Below are 27,406 nucleotides of genomic sequence, written 5' to 3'. Positions count from 1 at the left end.
TGGCCTCATACAGGAGGTTAAGGATCTGGCGTTGCCGTGAGCTGTGATGTAGGTTGCAGATGTGCCTCGGATCCCATGTTGCTGTGGCTGTGGCACAGGCCAGAAGCTGCAGCTCTGATTAGACCGCTAGCTTGGGAACCTCCATAATCTGCAGGTGTGGCCCTAATAAGCAAAAAGCAAAAAACAAACAAACAAAAAAATTTCATCTTTCTGATTTTATTTATGAAACGTCTACTGACTTTTAAATCTATCTTTCTTGTCTAAACATTTCCTTTTTATCATGTGAGTCAGAGCTAACAAATACTTTTTTTTTTTTTTTTTTTGTCTTTTCTAGGGCTGCACTGGCAACATAGGTAGGTTCCCAGGCTAGGGGTCTAATCGGAGCAACACAGCAACACTGGATCCTTAACCCACTGAGTGAGGCTAGGGATTGAACCCGCAACCTCATGGTTCCTAGTTGGATTCCTTAACCACTGCGCCATGATGGGAACTCCCTTAACACATACTTTAAAGACTGTAGACTTCCTTCCTGGGCTGTATGGCATTCCATCATCTTCTATGACAATTAATTAATGTCATTGGAGCCTTTTGTAAATATTGATGTTTTTGGCTGTGTGTATGGTTAGATATTATTCTCTTCTTTCCGACTGTAACAGATAATAGTACCGAATCTCCACTGTGTTGGTTTCATTATCTAGGAATATCAGAGATTGTACCGTCACAGCGCCAAACCCCTGACCCCCGATGGCCAGTTGGTGAAGATCTCTTGCTATCCAGAGGCAATACCTTGGGGCAGGGGCGGGGGTGGGGGAGCAACCAAGGAATGAAAAAGCCTTTCTGAGCAGATTGGATTAAAATTCAGATCTATTGACAAACGCTGTTAGAAGAATGACCTTCCCCCAGGCACCTGCTGGGATTTAGAGCCTTTGAGAAGGAATTGGAACAAAAGTGATCAGGGGAAGTGTCTCTCTTCCCTGAGTCTCGCTGCTGTTGTGACACAAGACCAGCTTACCTGGTCAATCCAGACACCCTGGCTCAACTGGATCTGACTCTTGCCATGGCCTTTATTTCTTAATCTGAGGACACTGACTATGCTTTTCTGATTTGTACTCAGTGTATGTCTCGTTTGCTGGTGGTTCGTTCTTGCTTTCAGGGATTTCTTTCGGATCTAGTCCGTGTGGGCACCATCCCTTTATCGATGCTCTATCATATACAGCAGAGGGCATCTTCCCTTCTAAAATCACCACTCCCCTGGCCTTCTCGTCTCTTCCTTGACCAGTCCCAGGCACCACATCAGACCCTCGGGGAAAAGACTGATGGTGACTCAAGGAAAGCAAGGGAAGCTCACTCCTGTAGTGACTCTCTGATTGTTCTTGGTTCTCTGAGCTCTGTTCTGATTTGTGTTCTGGTTCACAGGCCAGGCTCCCCTACTCACCCTTCCTCCCTCCCTCCCTCTCTCTTCCCCCTTTCTTTCTTGGCTGCGGTGTGCCTCAGTTTGATGTAGGATCTCAGTTCCCAGACCAGGGACTGAACCCAGGCTGCAGCAGGGGTTAAAAAAAAATGAGTCCTAACCACTAGAACACCAGGGAACTCCCTCCCCTGCCTTTTCGGTGGAAGGACCCAGGATGTGGTATCTAATTTTTCGTGGCACAGTAGATGAATTTCACTTTGCATCTTTAACGCTCCTGTTCGGTACCTAAACTGTATCTGGCTTTGTCACTGCACAGAGACAAATGATTAAAGAGAAGCGAGGTGGAGGAGAAAAGGTTTTCCTTCTTCATGCCTTATTGCTATAAGCAGTGAAAAGCTTTAGAAAACTTCTAAGGGACTCTATACGTCAGAGACAGGGGGTTAGGGAGAAGGTATTGGACTGTCTCATATTCTGTAGCACACTAGGGAGAAGAGAGTCTTTGGTCATAAGGAACAGATGGTGGTGATGGGATAGGAGGTTAGGGCTAATCCTGGGACCATCAGAAGAAAATAAAAGGCTTATGGAGTACCATCTGTACCAGCTCGCACAGGCATGATCTAATTTAGTTTCCAAATGTCTTCCTTGGAACACTAGTCCCAGGAGATGTTCTCCAAGAAAAGAGGCCTGGATTTAAATATGTTCGAGATGGAGTTCCCATCGAGGCTCAGTGGTTAATGAACCCAACTCGCATCCATGGGGACGCAGGTTTGATCCCTGGCCTCGCTCAGTGGGTTAAGATCTGGTGTTGCCGTGAGCTGTGGTATAGGTCACAGATGCAGCTCGGATCCTGCGTTGCTATGGCCGTGGCTCCGATTAGACCCCTAGCCCGGGAACCTCAATATGCTGAGAGTGCGGCCCTAAAAAGCCAAAAAAAAAAAAAAAAAAAAAAATAGAAAGAGAAAGAAAGAAATCAACTGAATCCTCCTCATCTCATTAGCCCAACTGCTATATCAAAAGGTGGTGGAGTTCCCGTCGTGGCGCAGTGGTTAACGAATCCGACTAGGAACCATGAGGTTGCGGGTTCGGTCCCTGCCCTTGCTCAGGGGGTTAAGGATCTAGCGTTGCCGTGAGCTGTGGTGTAGGTTGCAGACGCGGCTCAGATCCTGCGTTGCTGTGGCTCTGGCGTAGGCCGGTGGCTACAGCTCCGATTCAACCCTTAGCCTGGGAACCTCCATATGCCGCAGGAGCGGCCCAAGAAATAGCAACAACAACAACAACAACAAAAGACAAAAAAAAAAAAAAAAAAGGTGGTAATACTAATAATAACTCCCATAACTTATTGAGCACCTACTGTATACAAGACACGAGACATATCATTATCCATCACCACAAGCCTGACATAGAGACAGCCTCATGCTCATCTTCATTTGAGGCTCCAACAAATTGATTTGACCAAGCTTCCAATGAACAAGAGTCACTCAGTTTTGTGTGACTTCTCTGAATCATATTGCCTTTTTTTGAAAATGTGTTTTGAGCCCCAACCAATAACCAATATTTAGCACACATCTGGTTGCATAACTTAAGGTTGCCCTAATCCCAAATCTCATGGACAATGATTGGTTACCTTTGTCTCCAGATATGACTGTTTGCTTACCCGCTGATGAAGGTCTGCTTTGATTTCAGCAGAGTGAAGCTACGGGATTATGAGATTATCCTCTCCTTCCTATTATCCCCTGATGCTTTCCCTCTCTTTTTTCCTTTTCCCTCTGTTCATCTTTCCTTTTTTTCTAAGACTGGTGAGGTTTGATGTACTCCCAGCATATTAACACTATTGCCTTTTGCCCGGTTGGGCATCTAACAACCTTTGTGAAGTCAATCAAAATGGCAGGAGAAAGTGGGTGATTCTTGGTGTTTTTATCCTGCAACCCTCCTTCCCCTCCTTATCCCATAATCCAACTTCTCCCATCTCTTCCTTCACCTTCTTGCTTCCCCTCCCCCCATAGGGAGGTATTCCTTCCACGGGGAGAGGGATTCGGATTCAGGAGTGTGGAAAAGGCGGTGTTGTAGGCCAGGTGTGGGAGGGGTGTGAGCTGGGGGACCCGGAGGCAAGTCGTGAGGCTGGGGTGCGAGGAAGGGTCTTTGCGCGACAGGGAGGGCTGAGGACGTGCCGCTGAAATCTTCAGAGGTGAGGAAACAGAAGCCAGAGCCATAGAAGAGGAAGGAGCCTGGGATCAGAAGGCTGGAGAGAGCCGGCAGGAGAGTGAGACTGCAGAGCAAACAGGACCAGGTGGAGGCAGGTGACAACACAGACATGTAGGAGAACAGAAGGGCATTCAGGGAGGAGAGCCAAGGCCACATAGGGTTGACTTTTTTTTTTTTTTTTTTAAAGGATTAAGGCTGAATCACTGTTTTCATAAGCATCAGTGCACACGCCATATGTCAGGTGTTGCTGGAGTGGAAAACACGGTACCCTGACTTAGAACTGGCCTGACAGCCTCCCACTCCGCCCCTGTCAGAGGCTGCGGAGAGCACCCTGTGGGTTTAGACTCCCCCAGGGGTGAGGTCATCTCCCAGGAGGCTCTTGGTCCATGACCTTCACCCTCTCCCTCCTTTAAAGTGAAACCCAAACCAATATAAACCCTGTAAACCTCTCTCTGCGGCTCAAAGGTTAGAAGAGCGGGGATTCACTGCACCACTAATGACAGATTCCACAGCAAAGGCTCAATAAACACTTGCTAATTAATTACAGGGAAAGGAGGACCAGGATACTAATTTAGGCCATAGACTCCTTTGAAAATCTGATGAAAGCTACAGACCCTCTCCCCAGAAAAGGCACATGTACCTATACATACGATTTTATTTATATATGAAATACTTTTGCATCCGTGAACCATGGATCTGACCAAAACCCTGGAAGTAGGGCAGATGCCACCAGTATGGGGCAGAAGAGGCAGGGGGCTTGCTCCCCACATCTTTGCCCCCCAGAGGAACGTGGGGCTAAGCATTAGGGCTCTAATGCCAATCTTGTTCCACTGCCCACTGGCAATCTGGAACCTACTGTTAGAAAGACAGACTTTTTATTTTTTGACTTTTTGGTAGTTATCAAGGCTTTTAGAAAAGGGAGAAATTAGAGTTCCTGTTGTGGCTCTATGGGTAAGAATCTAACTAGTATCCATGAAGATGCAGGTTCGATCCCTGGGCTTGCTCAGTGGGTTAAGGATCCGGCATTGCCGTGAGCTGTGGTATAGGTCGCAGATGCGGCTTGGATCTGGTGCTGCTATGGCTGTGGTGTAGGTCAGCAGCTGTAGCTCCAATGTGACCCCTAGCCTGAAACTTCCATATGCTGCAGGTGTGGCCTAAAAAGAAAAAAAAGGGGCGAGGGAATTAGATTATACTTCTTTATCTTTTGAGTTAATAGCACACTTTCCAGCCCAACTACACATATTATAGTTGTTGCATCTTTCCCTCTGTCAGGAAAAAAACCTACCTGTCATGGGGTCCACGTATGATGGGATGACAAATGCTTCAGGTCGCAGTGAGCCAGAGCCTTGCAAGGCAACGTGGATGTGCTGACGTCAGGCACAGCCTTCTGACCAACGCACGGACCCGGCGCCATTCCAGTCACTTGCCAGTCTAGAAAGTCTTCTTCTCAAGCAGAACATCCATCTCCTTCACGGTTTAACAACAGAGCAATGTATGCTGGTAACCTGTGAGCCATGGAAAATGGGTATGACGCTGTATACTCAAATCTCAAGAACTGGAGTTCCTGTTGTGGCTCAGTGGTAACGAACCCAACTAGTCTCCATGAGGATATGGGTTGGATCCCTGGCCTCGCTCAGTGGGTTAAGTATCCAGCGTTGCCGTGAGCTGTGGTGTAGGTCACAAACGTGGCTGGGATCCCGAGTGGCTGTGGCTGGCAGATGCAGTTCCGATTTGACCCCCAGCTTGAGAACTTCCATATGGCACAGGTGAGGCCCTAAAAAGCAAAAAAAAAAAGATTGATGACCAGAGGTGTAGCTCTCCATATACGACGTGCATGAAATTCACTCAGGGATTTGTTCAAAACTCTTGGGCCCCAGGCACCAGGCAAAATGCTTATAAGAAATTCCAAGACTGAGTTTGTTGCAGAAATTGAACCATGTGCTTTGAGCAGCTCTAACCTAGAGGATTAGAGAGGGACCTAGTCGACATCTCTGGTGTATAGATTCTCATTCTGGAATTCCTGATTAATTTTTCTTTTTATTTTATTTTATTTTTTTCTCACTGTACAGCAAGGGGATCAAGTTATCCTTACATGTATACATTTTTCCCCACCCTTTGTTCTGTTGCAATATGAGTATCTAGACGTAGTTCTCCTGATTAATTTTTCTACTCTCAACTTCTCAAGGATGACGAGCTCCTTGAGGGCAGGGACAAATCGAATGCTCGTGTTTCTATTCCTGAAACCTGACATAGTTACTGGTTGTTGACTGCATGTGACAATGGACATGGTAGTTAAAAGGTCAGAGGATGAATATTAATATATTGAGATATGCTGATTTAATACTACCACCATGAAAAAGAAATCTTTACCTAGCCAGTAGAAATCCCATAGGCCATAAAATTCTAAAAGGAGGGAGTTTAAGTGCTCAGAATAATTCACAACTTCCTACCCTTCTCCCTACTTTCTGGATATACATCTGGTTAAAGACATTTTCTGCTGTTTTGGAAAACAGCAACAGTATGAAAGCACGCACTCTGGATGTAGATATTGTGGCAGATAAAAAACTAAGAGTTAGTTCCCGTCCTCCTAGAGACTACAGTCTGGTAGGGGACCTGGGAGGTACAAGCCTGTGGGTATCTGGGCATCAGGGCAGATTCAGTGAGCACAGGAATGGAGGGGAGCTGGGGACCAGGATGCCAGTTAGAATTGTCTGGGGGTTGAAGAGGTTATTCCAGATTTGAGCAAAAGCAGAAATGGGGGACTTTTTGCCTTTTCCAGGGCCGCTTCCCACAGCATATGGAGGTTCCCAGGCTAGGGGTCAAATCGGAGCTGTAGCTGCCAAGCCTACGCCAGAGCCACAGCAATGCCAGATCCGAGCTGCATCTGTGACCTACACCACAGCTCAAGGCAATGCCAGATCCTTAACCCACTGAGCAAGGCCAGGGATCGAACCTGCAACCTCATGGTTCCTAGTCGGATTCGTTAACCATTGAGCCACGGTGGGAACTCCAGGATTGGGAGTTTATAATCATCTGTTTTTTGTCAGTCTAACACTGTTTTTGCTTTTTCTGGGACAAGCACCTCCTTTTACTTTCGAGGACACCCCCTCTCCCACTGCACGTGGTCTCAGTGGTGGTGGCTTTTCTCCAGACAAGGTGTGGCATCCAGTTAGATGAAGCAGACTGTTTCTCTGGAATCTGGAACTTGAACTCCTCATTCCTAAGATAGGAAACCACTGGCCTTGATTTCTCCTGGTGGTAGAATTTTAAAAACACTGTTTTTGTGTTCCTGCTCAGGAGAAGATGGAGCATAAACAAGTGGAAGCCAGACTTGAGGGGCTTAAATGTTTTGGGAGGTAATGGGTTCCCTATTACTGAAGGTATTCTGGTCTTGCCTGGAGGACCACTCGGTAGGGATGTTACTTAAGAGATTTAAGCCTTAGATGAAATGACTTCAAGTTGATCTTCAACCGCAAATTCTAAAACTCATGTAAGTCAGGTATAGTCAGTGACTGATCCTTATAACATATAGCCCAGGAGTCCAGAACAATCATATTTTGGAGCCATGAGGAATATACAAATGTGAGTTGTCCTAGGCTTCTTCACGACGCCTTTAAGAGCAACTCTGCTCTTATAGGATCTTGACTTTAAGCATGTAAAGCCCCCTGTAGGATCTGGGCAAGTGCACATCTACTTGGAGAAAGAGAATTTTGCTTTCCCTACATGAGGCAATAATTTGTAAGCCATATGTGTGACGACTGGCTTTTAAAGCAGCAGTTGCTGTAATAAAATATTCAACTTGGGGGAAATTTCAACCATCTCTCTGCTCACTTCTTTCATTTCCAGTGGGGTTTGGCTGGGGCCTTGAGAAAGGAGGAAATTTTCATAGTGGTAGTCATTTCAAACCAAGCTGCTAAAGTACAGCCATGAATGAGCCTGGAGTAAGAAGCTGGAAATAATGAGATGCATTTATGATCTATTTCAATGCCTTCCATTTTCAAAGTGTGTTTTTAAATATTTTTTTTTCCCGGAATATCAACTTACCTTCCCACAAAGCTTGTTGTGTGCTCCAGCACAAGCAAAGAAAAACATTGTAAGAGCCTGTTTTGGACCATTAAGGTCCCAGTGATGGGTTACCATCCAGCCTTTACATTCACTCCCTGCGATTTACACTCTCCTGCCACTGATGGCCAGGAGTGCACTGTTACTTGGTTTCGGCATATTGGGGTGGGTGGCGGGGGCGCATGTAATATATAGTATTATATATAGGCATTCCCGTTGTGGCACAGTGGAAATGAATCCAACTAGTAATCATGAGGTTGCTGGTTTGATCCCTGGCCTTGCTCAGTGGGTTAAGGATCTGGTGTTGCTGTGCGCTGTGGTGTAGGTCACAGGTGTGGCTCAGATCCTGCATTGCTGTGGCTGTGGTGGAGGCTGGCAGCTGTAGCTCTGATTGGACCCTTAGCCTGAGAACTTCCGTATGCCTTGGGGGTGGCCCTAAAAAGCAAAAATCATCTCTTAGGTTTCTCTGTCAAGATGGGCCACCGTTTAGAAAGCACACTGGTTTTGCAGGATGCTAAATGTGGCCCAAGTTAAAATTTGGTGGGATGTCTCATAAGCCACATGGCTTCTTGTAGACTCTGTTGAGGGTGTGCAAATGACAGAGAGCATGGGACTAGTGACAGTGTTGATTTGATGAACATTTATTAAGCACGTATCATATGCTGGGTGATAAATATCATGCTCCCCACTGTTGAACAGCCCAGTCCTGCTGAAGAGACCAACACATCCAAGCAACTAGTTCCAGTTCCAGGTGGTTAGAAATGCATATGTAGAGTCTGATATGCAAGCTCTTCTCTTTCCTGGGTGCTAAGAGGGGTGCTCTGATGATTTCTATGTTGGAAACAGAGTTGCGCAGAATTCACGGAGAGAGGGTAGGGAAGAGCATTGTAAGCAGAAGGAACAATATGAGCAAAGCCTTGAAGGTATGACCACGTGGGACTTCTTTAGAGGATGATGGGTAATTTAGAGCCCAGCTACTCAAAGTACATATAGTCCCCAGACAAGCAGCATTTTCATCATCTGGGGATTTTGCTAAAAAGCAGATCCTTGGGAATTCCCCTTGTGACTCAGTGGAAATGAACCTGACTAGTCATCATGAGGATGTGGGTTCGATCCCTGGCCTCGTTCAGCGGGTTAAGGACGTGGTGTTGCCGAGAGCTGAAGTGAGTTCGAAGATGTAGCTCGGATCCGGCATTGCTATGGCTGTGGTGTAGGGCAGTAGCTATAGCTCCGATTCGACCCCTAGCCTGGGAACCTCCATAGGCCGCAGATGTGGCCATGAAAAAAAAAAAAATAAAAAATAAAAGCAGATCCTTATTTAGTACATCTGGGGAGGGCCCAAGATCCTGCATTTCTTGTCTTTTTTTTTTTTTGCTATTTCTTTGGGCCGCTCCCGCGGCATATGGAGGTTCCCAGGCTAGGGGTCGAATCGGAGCTGTAGCCGCCGGCCTACGCCAGAGCCACAGCAACACGGCATCCGAGCCGTGTCTGCAACCTACACCACAGCTCACGGCAACGCCGGATCCTTAACCCACTGAGCAAGGGCAGGGACCGAACCCGAAACCTCATGGTTCCTAGTCGGATTCGTTAACCACTGCGCCGTGATGGGAACTCCCAAGATCCTGCGTTTCTAACAAGCTCCTGGATGATGCCAGTGCTGGTGGTCCATACACACACTCTGAGTAGCTAGACCTGGACAGCTGGGGGTGAGGCATGTGACGTGGAAAGACAGGATGCAGGCTGTGAAGGTCGTCCTTGCAGTTCTAAGGGGTTTGCTTCTGATCTTTGGGGCCCCGTCTTTGGGGTAAGGACCCTTGAATTCTATTTTCACCTTTGCAATTTCCTCCCCTTTCCCACAGAGATCATTTCATAGGACTGTTCGTTTTTGTCCCTTGTCTGAACTACTTTGAATTCCCCGGCCAAGAGGAGTTCTTGACCAACTCTCAGTACGCTGGTGTTCGGGGGGCTGGAGGGACCTGAGAGAAATGACTAAACCCTACACTGCGTGGTGGGAAGATACAAAGCAGATGGCCCGTGTCCTGGCACACTTGACGCAGTGCCCAAATCTGCAGCAACCATCCCTTATTCAGTCATCCAACCGCGTGCCTCGCTCTGCATGCTCAGTCCTGGGGTCTCGGGAAGGGCTGGGGGTGAGATGGTGAGGAAGGGAAAAGGGACCCCTTTGACCTGGACTTGAATGCAGACTTGGAAAGCAGTTTTCTTTAGCCAGATAACTCTGAGCCAGAGGGAAAGAAAAAGCAGGGGCCGGGTTAGATGTGGAAGTGGAATCAACAGCAGGATAGGTGTTCAGTATGGAGGACTGATGAGGTGTCACCGAGAAGCGGATGGATGATGGGCTGTGGGCAAACCACAGTCTGACTGTGCACTTTCTGAGCCATTTCTGAAGCACAGCAAGAGGTCATCTAGGTGAGATCCACTGTAATCAAGACATGGCCCAACACATCATCTCAGGAAGGACAAGAGTTTAGCTTGACCCATACTTGGCCCAATTTACAGCCTTAGGAGAATGAATGATACCCAGGTGGATATGATGTCCTTCTTTTATAATATTATTATTACTATTATTATTATTAGGCTTTCAGCCTGAGATAGAAAGGACCGGACTCTTTGCCAGAAAATGGATTGCTAGTGCCAGCTAATGGGAAGCGAAACACAGAAGCCATGGGGATTCCTCCTGCCCATCACTGTGCTCAGACAGAAGAAAGAGCTCGAAAGGAGTAGGTTGGAAATCCTCCGCCTTGTGAGAGGGCTCCTGTGCATTTTACCGAGTAGCTACCCTGGGCCAGGTACTTTCCTTTTTTTTTTTTCTTTTGCTTTTTAGGGCCGCACGTGCAGCATAAGGAAGTTCCCTGGCTAGGGGCTGAATCAGAACTGCAGCAGCCAGCCTATGCCACAGCCACAGCAATGCAGGATCCGAGCCACAGCTGTGATCTACCCCACAGTTCATGGCAATGCCAGATCCTTGACCCGCTGAGTGAGGCCAGGGATCGAACCCACATCCTCATGGTTACTTGCTGGGTTTATTACCACCGACCCACAACGGCAACTTCCCAGCCAGATAGTTTTCATGGGATAGCCTACTTTAATCTTCAAACCGCCTTATGATCAACTACCTTTACTCATATTTCACAGTTAAGTAGGTTGAGACTCAGAAAAGTAAAGGAGCTTGTCCAAGGTTTCACAGCTTGTGACTCACAGAGTCAAATTTGAATCTATCTCTGCCTGGTGACCAATGCTCCCTGCCTTCTGGTACAAGGCCAGTCTGTGCCATCCCCACTTCAATTGGACTCAAAAGACACAGGATCCAAAACTAATGATGTTAGCAGTAAGTCAGTAAGTCATGGTCCCTTTACTAATGGACCTAGTGGTTTGAACTGTCTCAAAGATGAGGACAAGGCTCAGTGAATTCCTGGAAAATTTCTTTCTTTCTTCCTTCCGCCCTCCCTCTTTCTTTCCTTTCTTTTCGCTCTTTCTGTCCACACCCATGGCATGTGGAAGTTCCCGGGCTGGGGAGCGAACCCAGGTCACAGCAGTGACCTGAGCCACAGGAGGGACAATGCCAGTTCCTTAACCCCCTGAGCCACCAGGGAACTCTTGGAGAAGTTTCTTCATGAGAAGGGAGGGTGTCATCTTGAACCCCTATAGAGATTGTTATCCCTCCAGGAAAAGGTAAGACTTGGTAGTGTCCTTAGGGTCTTGAACCCTAAGGAAGCTGTATTCAGCTCTCTGCGAACAGAGACTTCTTTGTTAGAGACACTTTTCCAAAAGGATTCGAGATGGCTCGTGAAACTCTCATTAGCTATCTGGGAAATGAAGAGAAACCAAAGATCAGGCATATTCCTGAGGCCTTAAACCTTAGGGTCTTTCCTTTTCTGGGAAGGCTCCAAATGGATGTTAAAAGAAGAGTGGATTAAGCCTCTGGCGCAGAGTATTTTCCTATTTTATTTGGAGAAGTTGTAATGGTCCATTGGGAAAGAGAACCTGAAGCAGGTGGATGATCTCAAGGCTATTTGTGGACCCCTGCAGCAGCTCAGAGATGCTATGGTCTGGTAGAAACAAACAAACAAAAGTAGCTCTGAAGCGAGTGGACCTGTCCTCCATCTTCAGTTCAACCACTTAGTAGCAAGTGAGCTTGACAAGTTATTTAAACTCTCTGAAAATCAATATCCCCAAATATAAAACGAGTCTAAGAATACCTGTCTCGGAGTTCCCGTTGTGGCTCAGTGGTTAACAAATCTGACTAGGAACCATGAGGTTGCGGGTTCGATCCCTGGCCTTGCTCAGTGGGCTAATGATCTGGCGTTGCTGTGAGCTGTGGTGTAGGTTGCAGACGCAGCTCAGATCCTATGTTGCTGTGGCTCTGGCGTAGGCCAGTGGCTACAGATCCGATTCAACCCCTAGCCTGGGAACCTTCATATGCCGCAGGTACGGCCCAAGAAATGGCAAAAAACAAAACACAACAAAACAAAAAAACTGTCTCTCGGAAGGGGGGGGGCAGATAAACGAGGTGATGTATACATAAAGAGCTTAGCGTGATGGCTAAGGTCTAATAGAAGCTTGGAACATGTTGCTACAGTAAAAGAGTATTTTACTCTTAGGAGTCAACTTCTATTTAGGAATTTAAACCGGATTCGTTTGCCCTGCGCCACGATGGGAACTCCGCTTTCTTCCATTTCAGGACACAGGGAGAAGGGCCAGGAAGCAAGATGCCACCAGACACTGAATCTGTGGGTGCCTAGATCTAGCTCACATTCCAGCCTCCAGAAGTGTGAGCAATGAATTTCTGCTGTTGAGATGAATGGATTAAGATGTTGTAGTATAGGCATTCCCATCATGGTGCAGGAGAAACGAATCTGACTAGGAAGCATGAGGTTGCAGGTTTGATCCCTGGCCTTGCTCAGTGGGTCAAGGATCTGGTATTTCTGTGAGCTGTGGTGTCAGTCGCAGATCCAGCTTGGGTCCTGCATTTCTGTGGCTGTGGTGTAGGCCGGCAGCTGTAGCTCTGATTGGACCCCTAGCCTGACAACCTCCATATGCCACTAGTGTGGCCCTAAAAAGCCAAAAAAAAAAAAAAAAAAAAAAAGAGAGAGAGAGAGAGAGAGAAGATGTGGTATACTTACATAATGGAATACTACTCAGCCAAAAGAAAGAACAAAATAATGCCATTTGCAGCAACATGGATGAACCTAGAGACACACTAAGTGAAGTAAGAAGGAGAAAGACAAATACCATGTGATATCACATACCTGGAATCTAATACACGGCACAGGTGAACTATAGAAAAGAAACCCATGGACTTGGAGAACAGATTTGTTGTTGCCAAGAGGGAAGGGGGAGGGAGTGGGATGGACTGGGAGTCTGGGGTTAATAGATGTAAACTATTGCCTTTGGAGTGGATAAGCAATGAGATCCTGCTGTACAGCACAGGGAACTATATCTGGTCACTTGTGATGGAACATGATGGAGGATAATGTGAGAAAATGAATGTATGTATATATGTATGTATGTGTGACTGGGTCACTTTGCTGCACAGTAGAAATTGACAGAACATTGTCAATCGACTATAACAGAAAAATATAAAAAAGCATAAAAAAGCATTTCTGCTGTTGATAAGCCCCCTGTCTGTGGTATTCCGTGATAGCTGCCTGAGTGGACTGACACTGCTCCCAGTATGGTCATCAGCAGGTTGTTAGTTACAGAAGCGCGGGCCCCACTTCAGACCTACGGAACCAGAATTTGCATTTTCCCAAGAGGCGCAGGTGATGCATGTGCACATTACAGTTTGGGAAGCACTGACGTGACAGGTGGGAGGCCTGTTAGTCCCAGAAAATTCATGGAAAGGCTAGAGGTCTTTAGATCTTCATGGTTATTGCTGAATTACTTAGTGACCAGCCTTCTGGGGTTGATTTGAAAGAAGGCACTTCCCCTCCCTCCCGGCTCCTGTTGCTCCATCAGAGGGCCTGTCACCACTGGGGACCTGGGTTGGTAGGTCCCTGCTACTCTCAGAGTACTAGCATCCTTTCCCACCCCCTGAGAACCATCCTATCCCAGATACATGGGGCCAATAATCTTTTTTTTTTTTTTTGTCCTTTTGTCTTTTCCAGGGCCGCTTCCCACACCATATGGAGGTTCCCAGGCTAGGGGTTGAATTGGATCTGTAGCCACTGGCCTACACCAGAGCCATAGCAACGCGGGATCCGAGCCACATCTGCAACCTACACCACAGCTCACAGCAGCACCAGACTCTTAACCCACTGAGCAAGGCCAGGGATCGAACCTGCAACCTCATGCTTCCTAGTGGGATTTGTTAACCACTGCGCCATGACGGGAACTCCCCAATAATCTTCCCTTGCATCCCCATTGTTGTTCCTAAGGAGGGAGTCAAGTAACCCACATTTTCTTTGCCAGGAAGCTCTGTGAAATGGGTCTCAGCTGTGGATGGGCACTGAGTCCTGACAGCCAGTGCTAGTGGGGGACCAGAGCTAATCCACAACATGGGGAAACACTAGAGGACGTCAGTCCCACTTCAGGTTCAGGTTGGACCCGTGAAACTGGGGGCTTGGCTGTATTTTGTCCTATGAAATAATCCAGATATGAGTGGACCAAACCTTCTCAAGGCTTGGGCAATGAGTGTATTTCCTGAATCAATATCAAGACATACCAGCTGGGAATTCCCATTGTGGCTCAGCTAGGTACTAACCCGACTAGTATCCATAAGGATGCAGGTTCGATCCCTGGCCTTGCTCAGTGGGTTGAGGATCTGGTGTTGCTACGAGCTGTGGTGTGGGTTGCAGATGTGGCTCAGATCTGGGGTTGCTGTGGCTATGGTGTAGTCCGGCAGCTGCTGCTCTGATTTAACTCCTAGCCTGAGAACTTGCATATGCTGCATGTGCAGCCCTAAAAAGAAAAAAAAAAAAAAAAAAAAAGACATACCAGCTAACACAGGGTTTCAATGCCATTCAAATGCTTTCCTCCTCCCAGAACAAACAACTAAGAATTTCCAGGACATTTTAATTACTTATTGTGAAATGGCAACAGAAAATTTGAAATTAAGGCTGATTCAGGAAATTCAAAATCTGAGTCTTTTTTTGGGTAGGTAATTGATGTTTTGGGAAAAATAATTTGATTATAACCCCTAATCCGCTTTTATTGTCATTGAAAAGAACAAAACAGATGCTGTCACTGCAGCGTTTAACTGACTAAGCTTTTGAGAATTCATTTATTGTTGCAAGGTAGCACATCTTCAAGGAAAAGAGAAAAAAAATGTTGCTACAAAAATTTACCATGAAATAAGCTTCAGGATAAATGTTCATTCGATTCCAGTTTTTCAAAAAAATTATTATTGGAGTTCCTGTCGTGGCTCAGCAGAAACGAATCTGACTAGGAACCATGAGGTTGCGGATTTGATCCCTGGCCTAGCTCAGTGGGTTAAGGATCTGGTGTTGCCGTAGCTGTGGTGTAGGCCGGCAGCTGTAGCTCTGATTAGACCCCTAGCCTGGGAACCTCCATATGCCGTGGTGTGTGGCCCTAGACAGATACGCACACTCACACACACACACACAAATTATTATGATTAATTTTTTTGCGAGTAAAGGTGAGATCTAAAAAATCAGTTTGAGCCAACTCTCAGGTGAATTGTGCCTGGTTGCCCTGGTTAATCTCTACTGATTTTTGTTCCTGGAATTATAATCTCTGCCTACATCACTATTAAGGAGGAGCTCCCATTGTGGCTCAGCAGTAACAAACTCAACTACTACCATGAGGACGCAGGTTCGATCCCTGGCCTCACTCAGTGGGTTAAGGACCTGGCATTGCCATGAGCTGTGGTGTAGGTTGCAGATGCAGCTTGGATCTGTGTTGCTGTGACTGTGGTGTAGGCCAGATGCCACAGCTCCAATTCGACCCTTAGCCTGGGAACTTCCACATGCTGAGGGTGCAGCCCTAAAAAGACCAAAAATAAATAAATAAACAACCCCTCCCAAACAAAAAAACTATTAGTTAAGGAGACTTAACGTTTAGATCTGTTTTAAAATTGCTATTAATTTGGGTGCAGTCAGGTTCTCCTGCAAGCTCACAAAGTCTTCAGACCCAGGGTGAAGGCTGTTTCTCATTTAAACATTGTCAAACTAAGAAGACTGATTGGATTGCGCCTGCATTTTGCATATGTCAGCATAGTAGAAGCTTAGTCATGCAAATCCCTATTACTTAGCATGTCCCCAGTCCAGAAATACGGGGCTGTGTTTCCATATTTTATCTGCATTTGTAGTTGAAAGCATGCCTTCTTTTGTGCTTTTAAAGAACAGATGTCAGGACCATGTTTAAAGCACATAACCCGAGTATTGAAAAATGTTTTTTCTACTTTAAAAGAGGAAAAGAATCCACAATAATGAATTCAGTCTGCCAGTTTGTCTTTTCAAGGAATATTTTAACTGTGGAGGGACTTCCCAGCTCCTACCCTTTAAATTTTGCCCTCGTACCACCAAAGAAGGGCCAAAAATATTTCTAACTAACAGTTTCTTTTACAGACTCACCGGGACAGTGATATGTGAGTCAGTCTCTCGAGGGCCGAGTCTCCCTGAGAACTTCGGGGCTGTGTCACATTCTCCTGTATTGAGCCGAACGATATCTGGGGAAATCAGTGATGGACCCGCCCACTTTGAAGACCTAGACAAGGATGAACCAGAGGCAAGTGGGTGCTCAGGGAAAATCGGCGGGGGGGTGGGGGGGGGATGGGGGCAGGGAGGGTTGGAAGAAAAGATGAACGCTGAGGACGCACCAGCTCTCCTGGGGAAATGGCAGGTGAACTGGCAGGAACTCTGGGGGGAGTGGGTGGAACAGATGGTCCCGGGTCACGAATCAAGTTCCATTCTGCGCCGGGTGGCGATCAAAGGTGTTCAAACAGGGACATGAAGCAGGGGGCAGGGCACAGCCAATAGAAGGGTAGATAAAGGTCACGAGCCTATTTGCCCACACCTGGCAATGATTTGCAGCGTTTGCGTGCAGCACAGGGCAAGACTGGAACGGTGCCCGGCGAGGCCAGGTGAGGCTCCTTACCTTATTCCACGAGGTGGAGGAGGGAGGGCGGAGATTACAGGTGGGGAGTCTGCAGCCTGGAGACGTCTGAGATTGACTATAGCAGGTCCCCATTTTTGGAGGTGAGGAACTAAAGCTGCCTTTAAAAGGTGGGTTATTTGCTGTCCCAGGGTCTCAGCTTGACTGTAAATCAAAGGTTCCACTAGAAGGCTGTCATATTTGTTGGGGAAAAGGACTCTGGCAGTGTCGGAAAAGTGATCGGCAGTGTTGGAAAATGAGACACATGAACACAGGAGATCTCGACAAGGCTCTTTACTTCGGCAGAAGGGCGTGAGGGTCCACAAAACGCCAGAGGGAAGACCCCCCCACATTTATCCCTAACGCAGGTGATGTACCTGTCTCCTTCTCATTGGTCAGGTCAGGGCGCACGTTCTTCTCGGTTGGCTGATTTGAAACAAATTGCTACTGGGAGAAGAGGGAAAGAGGGGGGTGGAGGAGGGTGCCTCATACCAAGCAGGAACAAATGGAGTGACCAAGACTTCCTTGGATAGAAAAGACCTGTGTCAATTTTCACATATTGATAATGCAGCAGCAGAACCCTTCAAACCCCGATCTCTCCACTCTGTTGTGTTCACATATAACCTTTCTCAGAACTGCTCTGCAAATTAGCACTCGGCAATCACAGGAAGGAAGACAAGATGTGGTCTAAATGCTATGATGCTGTTTCAGACTTATCTGGGTTGTGCGTGGCTCTTAGATTTTGGAGAGACATTACCAAGAGGAGCAAATACAGGTTTGGTGCTGGAATCAAATGCCTGTGCCCTTAATTATTCTTTGACAAGCGGTTTTTGTGGGATGCACACGAGACGGCGCTCATGGAATTCCTGGGCCCAGAAAGCCCAGGCAGCCAAGTCTTTGGGCACGTCTGATGATTCTCCATCAATAACCCCTTTTTGGATCTGTTAACTGTGGGGTCAAACAAGTGATTTCAGAGGGGTCTCATGAAGTACTGATGGGCGAGAGACTTGTTTCAGGAGCACGCTTCAGAGGGGCAGGAGCTGAATGAGCCGCGGGAACTGTGCCTGGCTGACACCATGGCCATCTTAGTGCCATTCCTGACCCTTCCCTCATCAGCAAGAAGGGATAAGACACTGGCTGCGTCTCCAGAGCCGCAGATGACAGGCGGCATTCAAGGTAGGTCCCTGCCCTTAAGAAACTTACGCTCTACAGAGACTCTAAAACAGATTATTTCAAGTGCTGGGGAAATAATTACAAGGTAGCTCACATTCTCGCCTCCTTTGAGGGAAAAGATCAAAAGGACCGTTTTACAATGGGTCAGCATGCTGGTGCCTGTCTGAATTGCCCAAGTGCTCCGGAGGCCCTGGAGGTGAAGAGGGGCCAGGACTCAGTTTTAGCGGCTCTTGGCTTTCCCACTCCCTGCCCTGGCTCTGTCTCCTCACCTAAAGCCTGGGAATCTCGGCGCTGGCTTTCTGACTCACCAGGATGTCATTAAGATGGGCGAGACGTCTGTCCTGCACCTTCCGTCCTTTGACAGAAAGGCACCTCTAGAGATGAATACAGGGTGTTGATGCTGATGACAGCAGTTTCGATTTGCATTTCCATATGCTAGACAACCTAATCCGCCCTGTCTAAACATGGAAATCCCATAACTCTGCCCAACTCATCACTCCATTAATCCACTTAACTCCTGGCCAATACGGAATCTAAATATTTAATCTTGTCTATTTGTTATCTGTGTTTATTCCATGTGAATTTATGGTCTGAATCTCCTCCCTGTTTATCCATTTCCGTGGACTCTAACCTCAACTCGGAGGACCCCAAGTGGGGAAAGAGGATGTCTTTCTTTTCTAGCACCCAGTACTGGACTTGGCACATAGTAGGGGGCTAACCAGTTGTTTGATGTGAAAGGGCAAGAAGCCCTCAGAGGAACTGCTCTTTTTTCGGTATCTGGGAGAGATCTTTGATTACTGCCATGGAAAAATCTTAGGGTTTCAAACACCTGCCACAGGGCCTGGCCTACAGTGAGGATTTATTTTTTTATTTAAAATTTTTATCGGAACAGAGTTGATTCACAATGTTGTGTTGGTTTCAGGCGTACAGCCAGGTGATTCCGTCGTGTATATGTATATGCTTTGGTAGCATTCTCCTCATTATAGGTTCTTACAAGATACTGAGTCGAGTTCCCTGTGCTATACAGTTGGTTCTTGCTGGTTATTTTAATATTGTAGTAGTGTGTACCTTTTAATCCCAAACTCCTGATTTCTCCCTCCCTACTCCCACAGTGAGGATTTAATGAAAAGTTGGATGAATGATCTTTGATCATACTGCGTCAGCCAGCTTAGAATATAAAAAAGGATTATTCTAGAAGGTAGGAGAGTGGAAATCTGTTTGGCCATAAGCTATTACCTGAGGTTGGGCAAGCCCCCTTTTGTTTTTTGGCTGCCTTGAGGCATGTGGAGTTCCTGCATCAGGAATGTCAATGCTGGATCCCTAGCCCACCGAGCAGGTTGGGATTTTGGGACTGGTCCTGCGTCCCAGTGCTGCAGAGGCTGCCACTCCCGGTGCACCCTGGGGGTCAAGTCCCTTAAGGCCCCAGGCCTCGGTGTTCTCATCTGTCTCACACGGACAGATGGGATCAGGTGACTCCGAGCCGCCTTGACCCTAAGGCTCTGTCTGGGTCTGGGAGTCAAGGTCTCGGGGGAGGCAGGAGGACGGGGTCCTCAGGGTTGGAAGGACTGCTTGCCCCGTCGCTGCCGCTGGCACTCGGGGTTCAGGGGATCGGGCAGGGAAATGGGGTGCCTGCTCCCCTCCAAGCCTCCTCCTCACTCTCACGGGCTGTCCCTCACAGCCTGGGCTCGGGACGCCAGACATCTGCTCATTCCATCTGCATCAGCTCATGTTTGTTCGGTGCCCCGGGCCGCCGCCTGGGCCGGGAGTCACCTGGGGGAGGCCTGTGAGGAGAGGGCGGGGGTGGGCCCCGTTACGTCAGAGCCTCCATATGGACTGTGTTTTGCCCCGCGAAGCCCGAGCATGTGGCGGGGAGGAGGAGAGGGAAGGCGATCCCAATTTATTGCTCAGTCATGTTTATTTTCACTCTTGGCTGGCTTAGGGCATTTTTCTTAATGTATCGGGGTCACAATTTTATTGACTTCAAGGACGCCTGAAAGCTGTGTGTGTGTGTGAGTGAGAGAGAGAGAGACAGAGGCAGAGTCTGTTAAGATGACTTGAGTTTTTCTTTTTCCATGAATTTTTTTCTCAGTAAAAATTTGATTTTTAACATAAAGAGTTAGCCATCCTAGCTAAACGTGATTCCCTGCTCACGATTCATTACAGCTGTCAGCATTCTACTATGATTAGTTTAATTTGCCTAGATCAAAAATTAGGATGTGATTTAGCTGCTTTTAAAGAGACTCCCTCTGAACTATAATGGAAAAGAATTAAAAAAGAGAGAGGGGAGTTCCCGTCGTGGCGCAGTGGTTAACGAATCTGACTAGGAACCATGAGGTTGCGGGTTCGATCCCTGCCCTTGCTCAGTGGGTTAACGATCCGGCCTTGCTGTGAGCTGTGGTGTAGGTCGCAGAACATGGCTCAGATCCTGCGTTGCTGTGGCTCTGGCGTAGGCTGCCGGCTACAGCTCCGATTCAACCCCTAGCCTGGGAACCTCCATATGCCGCAGGAGCGGCCCAAAGAAATGGCAAAAAGACAATAAATAAATAAATAAAAAAGAGAGAGAATATACATATATATGTAACTGAATCACTTTGCTGTATACTTGAAACTAACACAATATTGTAAATCAACTGTACTTCAATAGAAAAAAGAGGCTCCCTCACCTTCCACTTTCCTCCATGAATCTGCACTGCTGGATTCCTCTGGGGTCTTTAATAATAAAAGTAGGGAGTTCGCATCATGGCTCAGCAGAAATGAATCTGACTAGTATCCATGAGGACGGTAAGGTTCGATCCTGGTCTTGCTCAGTGGGTTAAGGCTCTGGCATTGCCGTGAGCTGTGGTGTAGGTCGAAGATGTGGCTCAGATCCCGTGTTTTTCTGGCTGTGGTGTAGGCTGGTGGGTGTACCTCCTATTAGACCCTTAGCCTGGGAACCTCCATATGCCTTGGGTGTGGCCCTAAAAAGATAAATAAATAGAATAATAATAGTAAAAGTACCAACTTCTACGTATTAAGCACCGTGTCAGGCGCCATGTTGAACAGTTATATAATTTGATGTAGGAAATCTCTCCTTTGTACAGATGAGGGAATTAAAGGAGGTTAATTGGTGTTTAAACACAGGTTTTCTGGATTTGTTCATCTCCTGCAAATTGAGTCCTAAGAAAATAGGATTTAAAGCCTGCTTTGGAGTTCTCGTCATGGTGCAGCAGAAATGAACCTGACTAGGAACCATGAGGTTGCGGTTCGATCCCTGGCCTTGCTCAATGGGTTAAGGATCCGGTGTTTCTGTGAGCTGTGGTGTAGGTCGCAGATGCAGCTCAAATCCCACGTTGCTGTGGCTCTGGCTTAGGCTGGTAAGAACAGCTCTGATTTGACCCCTAGCCTGGGAACCTCCATATGCTGCAGGTGTGGCCCTCAAAAGACAACAGAAGACAGGAAAAAAAAAAAAAACCTGCCTTGGAGAGCCAATGGCGGGGTGAAAATGTACCTGAGTTCAGAGTGGCAAAGTTGGCAGGCACATTTAGGGCTCTTAGGCATGAAGGCAGCACCCATCTTCATAGAAGATGTTTTAATGCCCCAGTGTTTCTCCTGAGCTATCTCTAGTGAGCCACAGAGTCCGCTTCAGGTCTTGGGAAACAGCTGTCATCACTCTTGCTACCCTGACGCATCGTCCATCACTGGAAACCTTATCCTGGGAAGGTGCCACTTTTGAGTGTTTCAGCTCATTCACCCCGACTGTCAGGCCCAGTGCTACAGCCTCTGGTTGCAAAGATAGGAAGACTTACTCTCTACCCACCAGGGACTCATAGTTGAGCCCTTCAAGGTTTCTTGGCAGCTCGTTGGGTTGAGATGATGGTGCCCGGTCACTGGGAGTGTGGTCCTACGTGAATATCAGGCTAGAACCCAGCCCTACATAACCCAGTTCTCTTTCTAAGCTCAGAGTTCTGCAGTGACCCAGATGCAGCTAAGTGAGTGATTTCGTTTATCCAAATTCTAGTACAGCTGGTGTTGACCGACGAGCAATGGTAATTTTTTGACTATGTGTCCCATTCAATGGCCTTTCAGTAGTAACTTGTTCTGACAGCCCCCAGCAATGCTTTTTGTGTTAAATTATGCTTTTGAGGAAGGAATGGTGTCTGCCAAACTATCAAGGAATGGCCAGGTTGGTACATATTTTTAAAAGTCATTTTTTGATGATTGAGGAGAAGATGTCAAAATTTTCTAAACTTTGATTTGTTTTCCTGATTTATTTATTTATTTATTTATCCTTCCCCTCTGGCTTCTGGAAGCTAGCAGGAAAGGAAAGGAATGTTCGGAGAGTGGTCATTTGAGGGTGACAAAGACGAGTTACATGCATGGCGGGGGGACAAATTGGGCACTTGAATTAGAAATGATTCTGAAACATGGGCCCAAGTATTTCTTACTTGTCATAGTCTATTTTATATTTTTTCACTGTTGAATTTCACCAAGAAAGGAGAGGATGATTGAATTTTTTGTTAAAGAGAAATTACATAAGGAATATTTGTTTCATTATTCCTACCTATAGACATGGAGAGAATGGGTCTCTATGCTGGCATTACAGACTGTTTCTGAGACAGTCGGTGGGAAACTTCTTTGGACTCTGTTTAGATGTTGGTGTTGGTTTTGTGTCTATGTAGATGGTTCCGGGGTCAAACTGACTGTGTGACTTCCTATACAGAGGATGCTAAGAGATCATGCAGAAACTCCTCTAAAGCAGGAATGGAGCACATGGCTTCATAAGAGCCAAAACTTGGGGCCACTTGAGAAACAGTGATTGAGCAGCTGCTGTGTGCCAGACACAACAGCTTCTTGACAAATTATCAAAGAATTGTTTGGTCAAATGACACATTTTCTTCCTTAGCACTTCCAATCTGTGCCTCCCTGAGAGGTGAAGCGGGACTCAGTGATAGTTCCTGTGAGTACTTGTCACTATAATTTGATATCTCCAAACCTAGTTTAAAGACTGCAGAACTTTCTTTGGGAAACAAAAATGCACAGATACAGGTCAAAGCCTTAAACTTTGGCATAGCCATCGACTCAGTAATTTTGCTTATAGAATTAATCTTAGGAGTTCTCTTGTGGTACAGCAAGTTAAGGATCCGGTGTTGTCACTGCAGTGGCTCAGGTCACTGCTGTGGCCCAGGTGTGATTCCTGGCCCGGGGAGCTTCTGCAGACCACAGGTGTGGCCAAAAAAAAAAAAGTAATAATCCTAAAAAAATTGTCACACATATACCCAAAGCTTTAGTTGCAAGACCGTCTGTCTCAGCACTATTTATAATGAAATCTGGAAACGACTTTGATGTCCAGCATTAGAGGGTTGGTTCAAAACTGCATGATACAAATACACGGCGGGGGTACTATTACATCATTTAAAGTAGTGACGAAGAACACTGTGTGACATGGGACAATGTGGACGGTAACAGGAAAATGGTTAAAAGATGACATGCACATGATTGTATCGTCATTAAGGAATGTATATTCACACACAGAAAAAAGATCGTAAATTATGTGGCAAAAAGCTAAGGGTTGTCTCTGGTGAGGTTAGGCATGAGGTTGTCTTATTTTTTAATGTTTATAATGATCATATTTCTTTGTAACAAACAAACAACAAACCTACTTGCAAAAACTAGAAAAGCTTTCAAACAGAAGCGCCTTGTGGATGAAAGCTCAAGTAGATGAGTCCTTCTACATTAACCTCCAGCAGCTCAATTTCATTGTAGCTCAAATGGTGATAACATATGGGGAGGAAGATGTCTGACCTTGGAGTTTCTATATTTTCTAAAATCCAGAGTTTAGTGTTGATTAAAAAAAAAAAGTTGGGGAGTTCCTGTTGTGGTGCAGTGGTTAATGAATCTGACTAGGAACCATGAGGTTGCGGGTTCGATCCCTGGCCTTGCTCAGTGGGTTAAGGATCTGGCATTGCCGTGACCTGTGGCGTAAGTCACAGACACGCTTGGATCCTGCATTGCTGCAACTGTGGTCTAGTCCCGTGGCTACAGCTCTGATTAGATCCCTAGCCTGGGAACCTCCATATGCTTCGGGTGCAACCCTAAAACGCAAAAGAAAAAAATAAAATTTACCTAGAAGCATTTTTCTTCCCTTACAACTCTGAAGAGCACCCAGGAATGAACTCAGCTCCAGTTAGGCAGGTAGACGGTCATGCATGCAGCTCTTGTGATGCTAGCGCAAAAAATGGTGCAGGTAACATGACAAATGCTTACAGGGAGGGATAGGAGAATACTTTTTTTGTTAACAAATGTGCTATTCTTAAAAGTTGCTATCGATTTTTTTGAGTTCCCGTCGTGGCTCAGCGGAAATGAAATCTGAGTAGCATCCATGAGGATGCAGGTTCGATCCCTGGCCTCTCTCAGTGGGTTAAAGATCCGGCATTGCCACGAGCTGTGGTGTAGGTCGCAGATGTGGCTCAGATCCCACATTGCTCTGGCTATGGCATAGGCTGGTGGCTATGGCTCTGATTTGACCCCTAGCCTGGGAACCTCCATATGCTGTGGGTGTGGCCCTGAAACAGAAAAAAAAAAAAAGTTACCGATTTTTTAAATTGAAGTATAATTGACTTAAATTACATTAATTTCAGGTGTACAACATAAGGATTCCATATCTTTATACATCAGGAGATGGTTACCACATCCATGTGCTACTTTATTATTTTTTTTTAATTTATTTTTTTTTTTGTCTTTTTGTCTTTTTTTTTGTTATTGTTGTTGTTGCTATTTCTTGGGCCGCTCCCGCGGCATATGGAGGTTCCCAGGCTAGGGGTTGAATCGGAGCTGTAGCCACCGGCCTACGCCAGAGCCACAGCAACACGGGATCCGAGCCGCGTCTGCAACCTACACCACAGCTCGCGGCAACGCCGGATCATTAACCCACTGAGCAAGGGCAGGGACCGAACCCGCAACCTCATGGTTCCTAGTCGGATTCGTTAACCACTGCGCCACGACGGGAACTCCCCATGTACTACTTTAATTGTTTCACTTGCAAGACATGCAGTGGCACTTCTCAGAAGAGCTGCTATACAGAGAGCTATTTTTGAGTCCGCCATATGACTCTGAGGTCGGGTTTTCATGAACAAATATTTTAGCAAAGCGTCAACTGCTCAGCCAGTACTAACAGCCTTACCAGGATGAGGATTCATGCCTTCTTTGGGTGGTAGGGGAGCTGCTTTGTGTTTTTCTTAGTAGGGTTGCTGGATGGTAAGAGAGGTACAGAGGCCGACAGATGTTTCTGGTAGGGTTGGGGGTGACTGTACCCCACTGCCCACACCTGACTCTAGTTAAGAGCTGCTGTGGTTACCAACTAGCTGGCGGGACTGGAAGAACAATGAATTGTGAACGAAGCTAGCAGCTAGTAGTTCCACGGCAATTTTGCTTTCAGGTATGTTATTACATTCAGCCCTTTTTGCAACCTTCTGAATGTTATTTATTTATGTGTGTATGTGTTATTTCGTTTTGTTTTTTACCATTTCTAGGGCTGCTCCCACGGCATATGGAGGTTCCCAGGCTAGGGGTCTAATCGGAGCTATAGTCACCGGCCTACACCAGAGCCATAGCAACGCAGGATCAGAGCTGCGTCTGCAACTTACACCACAGCTCACAGCAGCACTGGATCCCTAACCCACTGAGCAAGGCAGGGTCAAACCTGCAACCTCATGGTTCCTAGTCGGATTCGTTAACCACTGCGCCACAACGGGAACTCCCCGAATGTTATTTAGATATCAGAAAAGTGACTCAACCCAATATGGAAATCTGCAAGTGACATAGCTGAGACCAAAACCTAAGTCTTTGATACCAAATCCTATTCTTTTCCATAATTTTTGTTGGTTGGAGTCATATTAGGAACAAAGGACTACATAATATTTGGCCAGAAATTTCCTAGCTTAAGTCGATGTGGTTAGCTTCTATAGGCTGAGAAATAACGTAATAGACATTTCTTTTACATGATTTGTTTTCAATAAATCTTTTTAGATGATTTTCAAATATCTTACATCATCTTTAAAACTAAGTATTAATTCGCTATCACTTTATAATTTAAACGTTGGAAATTTATATCATCCCTAAAAACAATTGTAAACCTTCTCAATAGAGTGAATTTTTAATCCATTTTGCAACTTGAGAATATGCGATTGGATAAATCGATAACACTCTGATGGCAGACACTGGAAATAGAAAACATGAATCTTGAGTACCTAATTCCATGTGAGAAATTATCCACTTTGCAGACATGCGATAGATTTTCTGTGGTTGGGAATCAGTTCGGATACAGATTTAGCAAGTGGTGAGTTAGGGGTAAGAGTTGGAATTCTTTTTTTTTTTAATTTTTTTATTATTTTTTATTTTCCCACTGTACAGCAAGGGGGTCAGGTTATCCTTACATGTATACATTACAATTACATTTTTTCCCCCATGAGTTGGAATTCTTGAGAAAACTCGACCTCCTGACACTAACATCGTTTTTTGAAATGGACATCTCTAGGGAATTGACACACAGAATCTCACTACTCCCCAGTTACCTTTGGGGCCTAGATACTCCGTTTGTGTCACCATCATTATGACAATGACGACGTGAAGGAGAAACTGAGGCTGTGAACTAAGTGGCCAGGTGTCTGGGGCCCCAGAAGTAGAGCAGGCTCCTGGCACATCCTCTGAATGAGGACGTTTAGGACCTGGATGGGTGGTACCTTAAGCACTGAAGTCTTGGGAGTCAAAGACAGACTGGAGGAACGGTCCTCAGATGTTATGAGGGTGAGGGCCCTTGTTAATAGCAGAGAATTTAATGAGCCTCATGTGATAGTCATTATACTTTTAATTATCTTATTGCTGGAAACTACTTGGTATTGCAAACTACTAGCAACCTCCTTGCAATTACCCCCTTGGCCTATGGAGTAGGAGCCACCGGAGAAGAGCGAGGCACCTTGGCTTTTTGGTGCCCTGATGGGTCCTAACACTCCAAATAGTCTTGCTTTCAACCACCTCTTTGCTTTTAATACTGTCTTTCCCTCGAGAGTCTGGAATTAAGACTATGAGCGTGAGTTCTCTAAGCAAACCTCACTTTGTGCATCTGGGTTGAGTCTCCAAGAAAATTCCAGAAAACTGTGGTCCATCACACCAGATACCCTTGCTCTTGCCTAAGTTAGTTTTTGCTTATTTGTTTGTTTGCTTTATAGGCTGTGGGTGTGGCATGTGGAAGTTCCTGGACTAGGGGTCAAGTTGAAGCTGTAGCTGCTGGCCTACACTACAGCCACAGCCACAGCGACACTGGAACCTTAAGCCACTGAGTGAGATCAGGGATCAAACCCGCATCCTAATGGATACTAGTCAGTTTCATTACCGCTGAGCCCCAATGGGAACACCTCCTAAATTCTAGTTTTTTGTCTTTTGTCTTTTTTTTTTTTTTTTTTTTTTTAGGGCCACACCTGCAGCATATGGAGGTTCCCAGGCTTGGGGTCT

General features: G+C 46.2%; 1 long non-coding RNA gene across 2 annotated transcripts; it reads right to left on the bottom strand.

Annotated features, from left to right (window-relative positions):
* LOC110261783 lies at positions 4,905–19,989 on the bottom strand. Of its 2 annotated transcripts, none has more exons than XR_002346320.1 (3): positions 16,473–19,989; positions 16,228–16,360; positions 4,905–5,118 (listed from the first exon to the last, which is right to left on the bottom strand). It is a non-coding gene; the product is annotated as an uncharacterized LOC110261783 (long non-coding RNA). The 2 variants fall into 2 exon arrangements; XR_002346321.1 differs by lacking the exon at positions 4,905–5,118 and adding an exon at positions 8,312–8,506.

This window comes from Sus scrofa, chromosome 7, assembly GCF_000003025.6.
Source record: "Sus scrofa isolate TJ Tabasco breed Duroc chromosome 7, Sscrofa11.1, whole genome shotgun sequence".
In the NCBI taxonomy this organism is placed as follows: Eukaryota; Metazoa; Chordata; class Mammalia; order Artiodactyla; family Suidae; genus Sus; species Sus scrofa.
The sequence above is the reverse complement of the archived record's forward strand: the minus strand, read 5'-3'. Positions and strand labels throughout refer to the sequence as shown.